Below are 14,092 nucleotides of genomic sequence, written 5' to 3' on the forward strand. Positions count from 1 at the left end.
TGAAAGTTCAAATATTCTACAAAAGACAGTATATTCAAATGTCAAAGTATTATGTATTTCTTAATAGGAAATATTCCGTGTCTCACTCAGTCTGGCTTTGGATATCCTACAAATACTGATTGAATTTGCCCCATTTCACCTAGATAATAAACAATCCGCTGGAATAAAGATGTTGATTGCAAAATATTTTCATTCTCTGTGATAAATGATTCCTCCCCAGACCAGTCTTAGACATTGTGCCAGTGCTCAGTCATATATGTCTTTAGAGAATGCATGGCCTAGAGAGCAAACAAATCTCAATCTTCTAAATAACCTCCCATCCATTACTGACAGTGATGCAATGAACTTCAAGGGTCCCACTGGAAAAACGATACTGAGAAAACACCAGATAGAGGGGGAAGAAACCCCAGATAATTTTATGGTTGGTTCTACCCACTTGAAATGGCTACTATAAAAATGATCAATTATAAAAATGAGGAACTCAGCCCATCTACAAGCCAAAAAAATCCCCCCAAAAACCTTATGTCATATATTTAGTCAAAGAATGAACAATATGATTTTTTAAAAGATTTTATTTATTTGGTGCAGAGAGAGAGAGAGAGAGAGAGAGAGAGAGGTGAGCACACAAGCAGAGGGAGAGGCAGAGGGAGAAGGAGAAACAAACTCCCTGCTGAGCAGGGAGCCCAACATCATGACCTGAGCCAAAGGCAGACACTTAACTGACTGAGCCACGCAGGCAGCCCTGAACGAAATGATTCTCAGTGTAATACTTCCTTGAACAAACATCACAAACCTTTTATAGGTCTTCACTGTCATACATCCCTTTATTTTTCTAAATGAATACTATGATTCCCTTTATTCTCAAATATATATATTTACCTCCTTTTCAAATGTATTTTCTCAGTACCCTCTTTTGAAATAGCCTCTTTACATTTTGCTAGCTTCAGGTAAGGACGACCTTCTTCACCCCTAATGAGCATCAGAACATTTTATCCTCCCTGAGTTTCAAAAGACCCTCCACTCTTGCTCACAAGGCAGATCTTAAAAGGAGTTTTGGATATACTCAGATAAAGAAGCAAAACTATAATTTTTGTATTTTAAGAAGTGGGGTTTAGTGATTATTATCTGTAATGATTCTATGGATTATTTAGGTCAGCTGGGTGGATTATTTTATTCTACTTGGCATTGTCTGGATTTCTTGTTTGGGGCTGGAAGACTAACAAATCATTCTATGAGGCCCTGATTCCCAAATCATTACACAGACATTAAGAGAAATTAAACTACAGACCAATATGCCTTGTGAATATAGACACAAAAAATTCATAATAAATTCTAGGAAACCAAATCCAACAACATATGAAATGTATTATACACCATGACCAAGTGGGATTCAGTCCAGGAATACAAGGTTGGTTCAATATATGAAAATCAGTCAATGCAATAGACCATTTTATCAAGAATAAAAAACACATGAGCATCTCAATGGATGCAGAAAAGGCATTTGACAAAATATAACACCCTTAATATAAAAACACTAAACAAACTAGGAATAAAAAAAAAAATTCTCAACCAGATAAAGGCATCTGGGAAAAATTCACAACTGTTATATTATGGATGAAAGACTGAATGCTTTCCTCCTAAAATTAGGAACAAGTCAAGGATGTCTGTTCTTGTCATTCTTATTCAACATTGTACTGGAGACTATAGCCAGAGCAATTAGGGAAGAAGAAAAAAAGAAAAAAAGATTGGCAAGAATTTAAGAATTTGTACAATTTTATAACAAAAATATAACCTGATTAAAATATGTGGAAAGAAATTGACTAGATATTTCTCCAAAGATATACAAATGGTTAATAATTACTAGGGGAAAGCAAGGCAAAAACTACAATGAGGTCACACTTTACACCTAATAGAATGACTATAATAAAAAGTCCCTATTAAAAAAATATATAGGTGAAGATGTGGAAAACACTAATGTATTGTTGAGGGAATGGAGAAGATGCAGCTGCTTTCAAAAATGGTTTGAAAAAGAAAAGGTTTGACAACTCTTCAAAAAGCTCGATATAGAATTACCTTATAATTCTGAAATTCCATTTTTAGGTACATACCTAAGATAAATGAAAGTGTGTGTGTGTGTGTATGTGTGTGTGTGTATCCATATTAAAACTTGTATAAAATGTTTACAGCAACATATTCATTATAGACAAAATGCAGAAATATCCCAAATACTGAAGTGATAAATAAATAAAATATGGTATATCTATATAATGGAATACTAGTGAGCTTTAAAAATAATGAAGTATTGATATATGCTACACTATAAATGAACTTTGGAGACATTATGCTAAGTGAAAAAAGTCAGACATGAGAGAAAACATATTGTATGATTCCATTTATATGAACTGCACAGAACAGGCAAATGCATGGAATAGAAATCAGTGTGATGGTTTACAGGGAATAGGAACATGGAGCAATGAGGAATAACTGCTTAATAGGTATAGGATTTCCTTTGGGGGGGTGATTAAAATGTTTTGGAATAGATACCTTTATGGATATACTAAAAATCACCCAACTGTATACTTTAATAGTGCTAATTTAATGGTCTGTGAATCATATCATGAAAAATTGACAATATAATTTTCCACATAAAGACAGGGGAAATAATGTGATTGCCTCAAGAAAGACAAAAGAAAAATCTTTGAAAAATTTCTAGATTCATTTATTAGGGGAAAAAACAATCACATAGCAGGATGGAAGGAAATCTCCTTAACTTGTTAAAGTTTGTATCTACACACACACACACACACACACACACACAAACACACACAAATAATATAATAAATACTACACTTAATAGAAAACTTAAGAGTTACTTCATTTTAAAGAACAAGATTCCAACCAACAATAGTGTCCTTTAACATTGTATCAGACCTCTTTGCCAATACTATAAAGTATAATAACAATAATAATGATACTGATGGTGAAGTTAAGGTATTAGACTTCTAAAGGAAAATGCAAAAATGTTGCTTAGAATTATTCCCATATACCTAGACAAACCAGCTTCATTAATAAATAATAACAGTTCAGCAAGGTTACCAGAGAAAATGAATATACAAAAATCAATGACATTCTCTAGCAAAAATCAACTAGAAGGGGCACCTGGGTGGCTCATTGGGTTAATTCCTCTGCCTTCGGCTCAGGTCATGATCCCAGGGTCCCGGGATCGAGCCCCACATCAGGTTCTCTGCTCAGCAGGGAGCCTGCTTCCCTTCTTCTCTCTCTCTCTGCCTACCTTTCTGCCTGCTTGTGATCTTTCTCTGTCAAATAAATAAATAAAATCTTTTTAAAAAATCAACTAGAAAATAAAATAAAAAGAGGTATCCCTTTCAATACAATAAAAATTTAAGGTACCTGAAAATTATCTTTATGAGAAATACATAAAACTCAAATTTTTAAATATTGCATTTTACTAATGTATGTAGATAATTATATGAATAAATGGAATATAGTCTGTGCTGTGGATAAGTATATTTAATATTATAAAGATATCAGAACTTCCAGAAAAGATGGCAAGGAGGACCCTAACCTCATCTCATCCTCAGTACAACAAAGTAGCACCCACCTCAGTATAAATAATTCTGAAAATGAAATGAAGACTGACAGAACAGAATCTCCATGGCTAAGTGAGAGAAAGAGACCAAAACTGGAGAGTATAGGAAGGAAGGATACGTTGATCAACCGAACAAATACAGAGCCCAGAAATAAACCTACAACTATATGGTCAATTAATCTTCAACAAAGGAGTCAATAATATGCAATGGGAAAAAGCCTTTTTAACAAATGACATTGGGAAAATTGTACAACTACATGTAAAAGAATAGAACTGGACCATTTTCTTTCAACATACACAAAAATAAACTCAAAATGGATTAAAGACCTAAATGTGAAACCTGAGATCATAGAAATCCTAGAAGAAAGCACAGGCAGTAATTTCTCTGACATTGGCCATAGCAATGTTTTTCTAGATATGTCTCCTGAGGCAAGGGAAACAAGAACAAAAAAACCTACTAGGACTACATCAAAATAAAGTTTCTGCAAAGTGAAGAAAACCATTAACCAAACTAAAAGACAGCCTTAGTAGTGAGAGAAGATATTTGCAAATGATATATCTGATAAAGGGATAGTATCCAAAATATAAAAAGTATTTATACCACTCAACACCAAAAAACAACAACAACAACAACAACAAAACCCCAAGCAATCCAATTAAAAATGGGTAGAAGACATGAACAGACATTTCTCCAAAGAAGATATACAGATGGCCAAGAGGCACAGGAAAAGATTCTCAATATCACTAATCATCAGAGAAATCAGAATTGAAATCTCAATGAGATATCATCTCACATGGTCAAAATGGCTAAAATCAAATACAGAAGAAACAGGTGTTGGTGAGGCTATGGAGAAAAAGGAATCCCTGTGCACTGTTGGTGGGAATGCAAACTGGTAGATCCATTGGAGAAAACAGTATGGAAGTTCCGGAACAAATTAAAAATAGAATACCATATAAACCACTACTCCCACTATGGGTATAGCTCCAAGAATAAGAAAACACTAATTGGAAAATATTTATGCACCCCTATTTTTATTGCAGCCTTACTGACAATAGCTGAATTATGGAAGCAGGCAAAGTGTCCATCAATAGATGAATAGATAAAGAAGATGTAATACACACACACACACACACACACACACACACACACAAACACATGCACACAATAGAATATTACCCATTAAAAAAATAATAAAATTTTGACATTAGTGACAACCTGAATAGATCTAGAATATAATGTTAAGTGAAATAAGTCAGTGAAAGACAAATACCTTTCACTTATTTGAGGAATTTAAGAAACAAAATAATCAAACAAGTTAAAAAAGAGACAAGCAAAAAAAATAAACTCTTAACTATAAGGAACAAAGTAATGATTACTGTAGTGAAGGTAAGTATGGAGGTGGAAGACAGGTGAAATCGGTGAAGAGGATTCAAGAGCACACTTACCATGATGAGCACTGAGTAATGTACAGAATTACAGAATTACTATATTGCACACCTGAAACTAATATAACGATGATAACTAAACTGGAATTTGAAAAAAATTTAAAAAAGATATCAGCTTTTCCCAATTACTCAACTGAATAAAAAAATCCATCAGAAATATAAAAAAAAACCTATTTGATATTTACATGAACAAAATAGAAGTGTGCAAATAACTAAATTGACATATAACAGAAAAGCAAAGAACAACATTTGCTCTTTCAATTATTACAGTAACTAATAAAAAAATAAATGGACTCCAAAACCAAAGTTTGGAGATAGACCGTGAACATATAAAAACCTAATATATAAGAAAGATGGCACTACGTATTTATGTACTAAATGCAAAGAACAGGTTGTTTATTAGATGGTTTTGGGAAAATGATTCACTATAGAGAAAAATTAAAATTTAGCTCATTAGTTAGCAAAGATTGAATCATATTTTATAAAACAAATATTATAAAAGTAAAACAGAAATATAGATAATGTAAGAAACTATCTGTGAATAGAAGAGGAAATGAACTTTTTAAACATAACCTTAAAAGCACAGAATAGCAGACAGAAATTATTTTTAAAACCAATTTGATATATCAAAATAGTGGTTATTGATTGGAGAGCATAAAGTCTAAATTAATGAGTACAGATTGAAAGATTGAATTTACAGTGTCTGAAATCAATCAGAAACTTTTTCAGACTAGAGGCCAGAAAATTTTTTCTGCAAAGGAACACCTAGTAAATATTCTAGGCTTTGGGTGTCATACGTTGTTTGAACTACTCAACTCTGCCATTATAGCATAAAGCCAGCAATATATAACAAATAAATAAATGAGGTATGTTCAATACAACTTTATTAATGAACACTAAAATTCGATTTCATAGCATATTCATGTGTCACTCCCTGAATATTATTCTCTTTCGTTTCCCCCCATCATTTAAAAAATAAACCATATTTAGCCTTTTGGCTATATGAGAACAGGCAGCAAGCATATCAGATTTGGCCTGCATACCAAAGTTTGCTGACCTCTGGCCCAGACTGTAAAGGAAAGTTTTCAAACAAACAAGACAATGGAAGAATAGCTATACCGAAGAGGCAAAAACTAAAAGCAAACAAAATATAGAAAATGTAATTTAATAGGCCTCAACACTTGAATACATGCTCAAACCAATAATCAGAACTGCAAATTTAAATGAGGTATCATTTCATACCTTTCAGACTGTAAACAATTTGAAAGCTGAATAATGCCAAGTGCTGGCTGGATAAGAAGGATAGAGATCTTCATGCCTTGTGGGTGGAAATGCAGATTGCAACCCTTGTGAGAAATCTGATACTATCTAATTGAATTACCATCTGATTACCATCTAGACTGATACTTTTCCTTCTGAAAATCTTTCTCTTGTCTTTATATACCAAAGAAGTGCATTAGAAAATATGTTCAGATTTGCTGTATGGAGTTGAATGCGATCTGGGTGCCCATTATTGAGAGAATAAATGGATAAATGTGATGAATACATACATACTAGTTTGGAATACCAAGCAAATTTGAAAAGCAAGATGCACAGCAAAATTGATAGGCATATCAGCATAAGTACTTTGTGAAAAAGTGAAAAACAGGGGCACCTGGGTGGCTCAGTGGGTTAAGCCTCTGCCTTTGGCTCGGGTCATGGTCGCAGGGTCCTGGGATCGAGCCCTGTGTCGGGCTTTCTGCTCAGCCAGGAGCCTGCCTCTCTGCCTACTTGTGATCTCTCTCTGTCTGTTAAATAAATAAATAATTTTTTTAAAAAAGGTGAAAAACAGTTAAGATACACTATATAATACCACTTAGGAATGTTAAATAATGTATGCACATTATGCGATGTATATTTCATATGCATAATGACAAAGAGAAAGACATCTGTCAAACCAGTTAAAAAGGTTTCTTCCCTGAATGTGTGTTGGGGTGTAGGAGGTAGGTGGAATAGAGAATGAGGGTGAAAAGGAATAAATGGAAATCAAAAGAAAAGAGGGGCATTGCAGGACCATCGATAATACTGTACTGGGTATTGAGATATGTGATTCACTCGAACTTTTTTCTCTGAGGTTCAGATAGACATACACATACAGAAACACTAATGAGAAAGATAAATAGAAAATGCTGAAAACATGATAGTGGAAGATTTTATCAGATACTTTCCATTTTGACAGATCAAGTACATAAACATAAGAGGGGAAGAAATAAGAGGTTTTTACTTAAATAAAATTAACTGAAGACATATGAGTAGATTCCCATACTGCAAATGAAAGAAACATTTTCATATTTTGTCCAGCGACATTTAACTGAAATTTATCACCTCCTTAACCTTATTTATTAATTTTTTTTCTAGCTGGGAAAATACTATTTAATCACCTAAGATAATCATGAAGATTGAATCAGAACTTTGGTCAGATTCATAAATCAAAGTGACTGTCATTTCAAAATTCTCATGTCCTCATGACTTAGAGTGGTAAATCTACTCAGTAATTCCTACACAGTTGTTGGACTAAAATCAGAGTCCTGTAGTTACATATTAGAGGATGCCATCTCCTTAACTTTAAACAATAAATTTAAAATCTATAATTTTCCATAATTCAAAAAGCTTTAACTTTAAACACACAATCTAAAACCAAACATATCCAACCACAAATCTAAAAATCAATTCTCTACCCATAATAACAAAGAGAACATCTAAAACAGCTGTGGACAATTTATAGAGTAATAAAAATATTATACATCAAAACATATAGAGTGATAAACATATAGTACTAGGTAATTTTCTATTCCGAATTTTATTAACTATTTAAAAGAAATGGAGCTAAAAGACTTACATCCTTATAAAAAGAAAGAATAAGACTTGTCATTAAAAATAGGAGGAGAGATACTTTTCCAGAAAAGCAAAAGCTGAAAGAGTTTATCATCCTTAAACAGACACGAAAAAATTTTAAAGGGATAGCTTTAAGCTAAAGTTAAAGAGCACTTATTAGTAACTAGAAAACTTATGAAAGCATAACGCTCAATGGTAAAGGTAAAATATACAGTAAAATTCAGAATACATGACAGTTGTAAAAGGTGATCAGTTAATCATTTATAAATCTAAATGAGGTTAAAAGAAAAAAGTAGTAAAAATAACTATACTATACAACTATAACTATAATAATTTATTAATGGATACACCAAATAAAAGCTTGTAAATTGTGACATCAGAAACATAATATGTGGAGGGGAGAATTATGTAAAGCTTAGAATACAAACTTAATTTGCTAGAATACATTGCTAACTTCTTAAAATTGACTGTTATAAATATAAGGTGTTTTATGTAACCCTGATGATAAGCACAAGGCAAAAATTTACTACAGATACACAAAAGACACAGAGGGAAGAACCTAAGCATACCACTACAGTACATTATCAAATCATATGGAAGAGACCAAGAGAAGAAATAGGAACTACAAAATGGCCAGAAGTCAATTAACAAAATGGCAATAAGTACATACATATCAATAATTACTAAATATAAATGAGCTAAATTCTACAATCAAAGTGATATAGGAAATGTTGGGGTTCAGAGCCAGATGGCTACGTAAGAATTCTTGAGATGTCTTCAGTGCAAAATGGTGGTTTTATTAAAGCATGGGGACAGTACCTGGGGGCAGAAAGAGCTGCATTAGGGTTGTGAGAAGTTGGGATTATATATTTTCAAGTTGTGAGAGCATTAGGGACAGCACAAGCTTTCAAGATGTTTTGGAAACAAGGTTTCCAAGATTTTGAAGGGGCAAACTATTTATAGGAAAAGGTCATTTATTGCTGTCTAATAAAACCTTAGTCATGAGACCCTTCAGATGTATATCAGTCAGCCATATTCTTGGGGGATAATTGCCAACATATATCTTGGGGGATTGAGATAAAGGAAGTTTCTAAAGGAATTTTTATATGTCAAAGTAGACTTACAAGTCCCTGAGTGGTATAAAGTTAAACTTAGATTGCCTTTTGTCCTTAGCAAAGTATTAACATCCAGGGAATTCAGTTCCTAAAAGAATGTCACTCTGCCTGTTTCAAGGACTTGTCTGTCAATGGGCTGTATTCAGTAAAGAAATTTAATATTTTCCTTTGCCTTTGTTTCCCATATCAAAAGGACCTTGAGTGGCTGAATGGATAAAAACAAGAACCATCTATTTGCTGGCTAAGAGACACACTTCAGATATAGGATAACCACAGACTGAAAGTGAAGAGATGGGAAATGATATTCCATGTAAAAGGAAAACCAAAAGAAAGCTGATAAATATAAATGCAAAGATCCTCTACAGAATACTAGCAAGCCAAATCCAACAATATGTTAAGATCATCCTATACTATTATGATGAAAGGGGATTTGTTCCAGGGATTCTAGGATGATTCAACATCCATAAATCCATCAGCATGATGTACCACATTAACAAAATGAAGGATAAAAATCATACAATCATCTTAATGGATACAGAAAAGCATTTGACAAAATACATCTATTCATGATTAAAAAAAAAAAAAAAAACTCCCAACAAAGGGCGCCTGGGTGGGTTAAAGCCCATGCCTTCAGCTTGGGTCATGATCTCGGGTCCTGGGATGGAGCCCCACATTAGGCTCTCTGCTCAGCAGGGAGCCTGCTCCCCACCCCACCCCCATCTGCCTCTCTGCCTACTTGTGATCTCTGTGTGTCAAATAAATAAATAAAATCTTAAAAAAAAACTCCCAAAAAATGGGAATAAAGGGAATACGACTCAACATAATAAAGGCCATATATGAGAAGCCCACAGCTAATATTATACTCAATGATGAAATTTTTCCTCTACGATCAGTGACAAGACAAAGACTCTGATTCCTGCCATTTTTACTCAACATAATATTGGAAGTCTTAGCTGGGACAATTAGGCAAGAAAAATAAATAAAAGGCATCCAAGTTGGGAAGGAAGAATTAAAACTGTCACTTTTTGCAGATGACATGACATCATATATAGAAAAACCAAAACTCCACCAAAAACACTGTTAGGACTAAAAAATAAATATATTCAGTAAAGTTTCAGGATATAAAATCAATATACAAAAATGTATTGCATTTCTATACACTGATAGCCATGATAAACAGAAATTAAGAACACAATCTCTTTATAATTGCATCAAATAGAAGAAAATACCTAGGAAGAAACTGAGTCAGGATGGTGAAAAACCTGTACAAAGAAATCTCTAAGATCTTAATGAAAAAACTAGAGAAGACACAAATAAATAGAAATATATTTTGTGCTCATGGATTGGAAGAATTAATATGGTTTAAACTTCCGTACTACCCAAACCAATTTACAGATTCAATGCAATCAAAATCTAATGGTATGTTTCACAGAAATAAAACAAACAATCCTAAAATCTGTGTGGAACCACAAAAGAATAAGTCCAAAGGGGAAAATCACCTAGAAAAAGAAGAACAAATTTAGAGCCATTGCACTTCCTGATATCAAATATATTACAAAGCTAAAATAATTAAAACAGTTTGGTTTGGCATAAAAACAGATACACAGATCAATGGAATAGAATATAGAACCCAGAAATAAACTCGTGAATATATGGCCAATTAATTTAGGACAAAGGAGCCAAGAATATACAGTGTGGAATGGGCAGTGTCTTTAATAAATGGTGTTTGGAAAACTGAACAATCATATGCTAAAGAATGAAACTGGGCCACTACCTTATGCCATACACAAAAATTAACTCAAAATGAGCTAAAGACTTAACATAACACTTGAAACCATAAAACTCCCAGAAGAAAACATGGGCAGTAAGCTCCTCAAAACTGATACTGGTAATATATTTTTGAACTTGATACCAAAAGCAAGGGCAACAAAAGCAAAATTCAGAATTGGGGCTATATCAAATTAAAAAGCTTCTGTACTGCAGAGGAAATGATCAAAAAAGAAAAGGCAGCCTACTAAGTGGGAGAAAATATTTGCAAATCTTTTATCTGATAAAGGGTTAATATCCAAATTATATAAAAACTCATTCAACTCAATATAAAAAATTTTTTTGATTAAAATATAGGCAGAGGACCAAAATAGACTTTTTGCAAAGTAGACATACAGATGGCTGACAGGTACATGAAAATCTGCTCAACATCACTAATCATCAAAGAAATAAAAATCAAAATCACAATGAAGTCACCTCGTTCCTATTATAATGGCTATTATCAAAAGAAAGAAAGAAAGAAAGAAAGAAAGAAAGAAAGAAAGAAAGAAAGAAAGAAAGAAAGAAGGAACGAACAAGTGTTGGCAAGGAAATGGAGAAAAGGGTAGTTTTGCCCACTACAAATGGAAATGTAAACTGTTGCAGCCACTATCAAAAAAAAAGCTAATAATAGAATCACCATTATATCCAGCAATTTCACTTTTGGGTATTCATCCAAAGGAAATGAATACACTCACTTGAAAAGATATCTGCAACCCCATGTTCATTGCAGTATTATTTTTTTTAAAAAGATTTTATTTATTTATTTGAGATAGCCAGAGAGGGAGCACAAGTGGGCAGAGCAGAGGCAGTTGGAGAGTGAGAAGCAGGTTCAATGATGAGCAGGGAGCCCAATGCAGGCCTCAATCCCAGGACCCTGGGATCATGACCTGAGCCAAAGGCAGCCAATTAAATGAATGAGCCACCCAGGTGCTGCCATTACAGTTTTATGTACAATCACCAAAACATGGAAACAGTGTGTTTGTCCACAGAGGAATAGATAAAAAAAAGTTTTTGTATGTATACACAATGGAATATTACTCAGTTATAATAGAAAGGAAACCTTGCCACTTGTAACTACATGGATGGACTTTCACATTATAGGTTAGTGAGATAAGTTAGATGGAAAAGATAAATGTCATATGATCTCATACGTGAAATATAAAGAAAGAACAAGTAGAATTATAATGAGAGAGAGCAAGCAAGCAAGCTTATAGAAACAGAAAACAGATTGGTGGTGGTTAGAGGCAGGACATGGGAGTGGATGATATAGGAAAAGGGGGTGAAAAGATAAAAACTTCTAGCTGTAAAATATTTAAGTCCTGGAGATGTCATGTACAGTATGGTTACTACAATTAATAATACTGTGCTGTATATTTGAAAGTTGCTAAGAGAATAAATCTTAAAAGTTTTCATCATCAAAAAAAGTTTTTGTAACAATGTGTGGTGATGGATGTTAACTAATAAACCTGTTGTGATCTTTTTGCAATATGTGCAAATATTGACATCACTGTACTGCACACTTCAAACTAATATATTTTTATGTCACTGTATCACAATGAAAAAAATTAAAAGAATAATAATAAAATGCAAAGAATTCAGAAGGAAAAAAGTATAGTGATAAAAATATAAATCAATATTAACAGAAGCAGCAAATACATATATCTGTACACATTTAGATATGTAAACATATTTAGTAACAAATTTCTATTCAATTAAGAAAAGAAAAATAAAACATGATTAAGATTAGAAATTAGAGTGAGAATAGAAAGGCAAATTTGCTAATATAAGATATCAAGATTGACCTAAATGTCAAAGCCCAAAACACTAAAAAAGAAAATTTTTAATATTAAAAACTTGGTTCATATAAAGACTTTAATATAACATATTCTTATCAGTTAATTCCTTCAAAGCTTTATGGAAGACATTTTCTTCAATATTTTATTTGTGAATTTTATAAAATGCTGCTAGATTTCATCTGAAATGCAAGAAGAATTTAAAGTTTATTAAATGTTTTAAGACATGAAAACAATAAATTGCATAAGAAAAACTGTATAATCATCTCAGAAAACACTGAAAAGACAATCGATGAAAATCTCACACCCATTCATGTTTGATGTGATAGGTAAAAAAAATTTCCATTCAAACAGAAATCATCAAGGATGCTGCCTCTAGTCATTATTATTCCTTGTTTTTAGAAGTTCTAACTAATAACAATAAGAAATCAGAAAACATTGATGTAACAAGATAATTAAAAAGAAGAGACATTCTTATTTCGACAATTTTGTACTTCTAAAATTTTCAAAAATGGAAAAGCTTACTAGAATTGAAACATTACTTCAGTAAAGAATCTGAATAAAAGTGGACTATTCCCACCCAAGTGAATAATCATTTATAATCCTAACTTAATGGAGGAAAAATAATAAAGACAATTATAAATGACCTCAAAAAGAAATATTTTAAGTGTGAATAAAATCAGAAAATTTTGCGAAAGAGTGAAAATTCACATTTAATAATGATATTGTGAAATACTCTAAAGGTATCATTTTTCCATAATAAAATTTTATGTTAAACTCAAAGATAAAGATGTACTTCAGTTTAACCAGAGTACTAAACATCTTGTTAACATGTGTTTTACAAACAAAAAGGTAATCAAAGGGATATGCCTTGCATAATAATATTCAAATTTATTATGGAGTTGAAATAATTAAGATAATATAAAATTAGCCCCCAAAATCAATCAATAGAAGGATATGCTTCTGGCATATGTAAGATTTTAATATATGGTAAAATAAAAAGTTGACTTGTAGAAGAAAATTAGGTCACACTGCACCCCAAATCAATTTCATATTAAATGCTAAGTACTAAATGAAAATGAACCAGAATAAAATAGAGAAGAACATTTTTGCAGCAGTTATGCTGCCTGGGAAGAACTAGAATAAGTGGAACGAAGAAAAAATTTTCCCAGGGCCATTGGAGGAATGTGCAGAAACTGAGCTTAGGTTAGATAGGGAGAATTTTCCTACGTACTACTCATCTTCCCCGTAAGTATGGACTTCTTAGCACCTGTCCCAGAGCACTGCACCTCTTTTTAGCAGTTTTCATGTGTATAACTCACGTCTCCTTCCAATAACTCATTAAACAAACCTTTCCAGAATGCATGGCCCTAGATATCTACTCTGGTTACGGTCATGTAATTTTCATGAACAATCTGGCATTTGTGCAACAGGACCTTAAATGA

Source organism: Mustela nivalis (assembly GCF_964662115.1).
Source record: "Mustela nivalis genome assembly, chromosome: 2".
NCBI lineage: Eukaryota > Metazoa > Chordata > Mammalia > Carnivora > Mustelidae > Mustela > Mustela nivalis.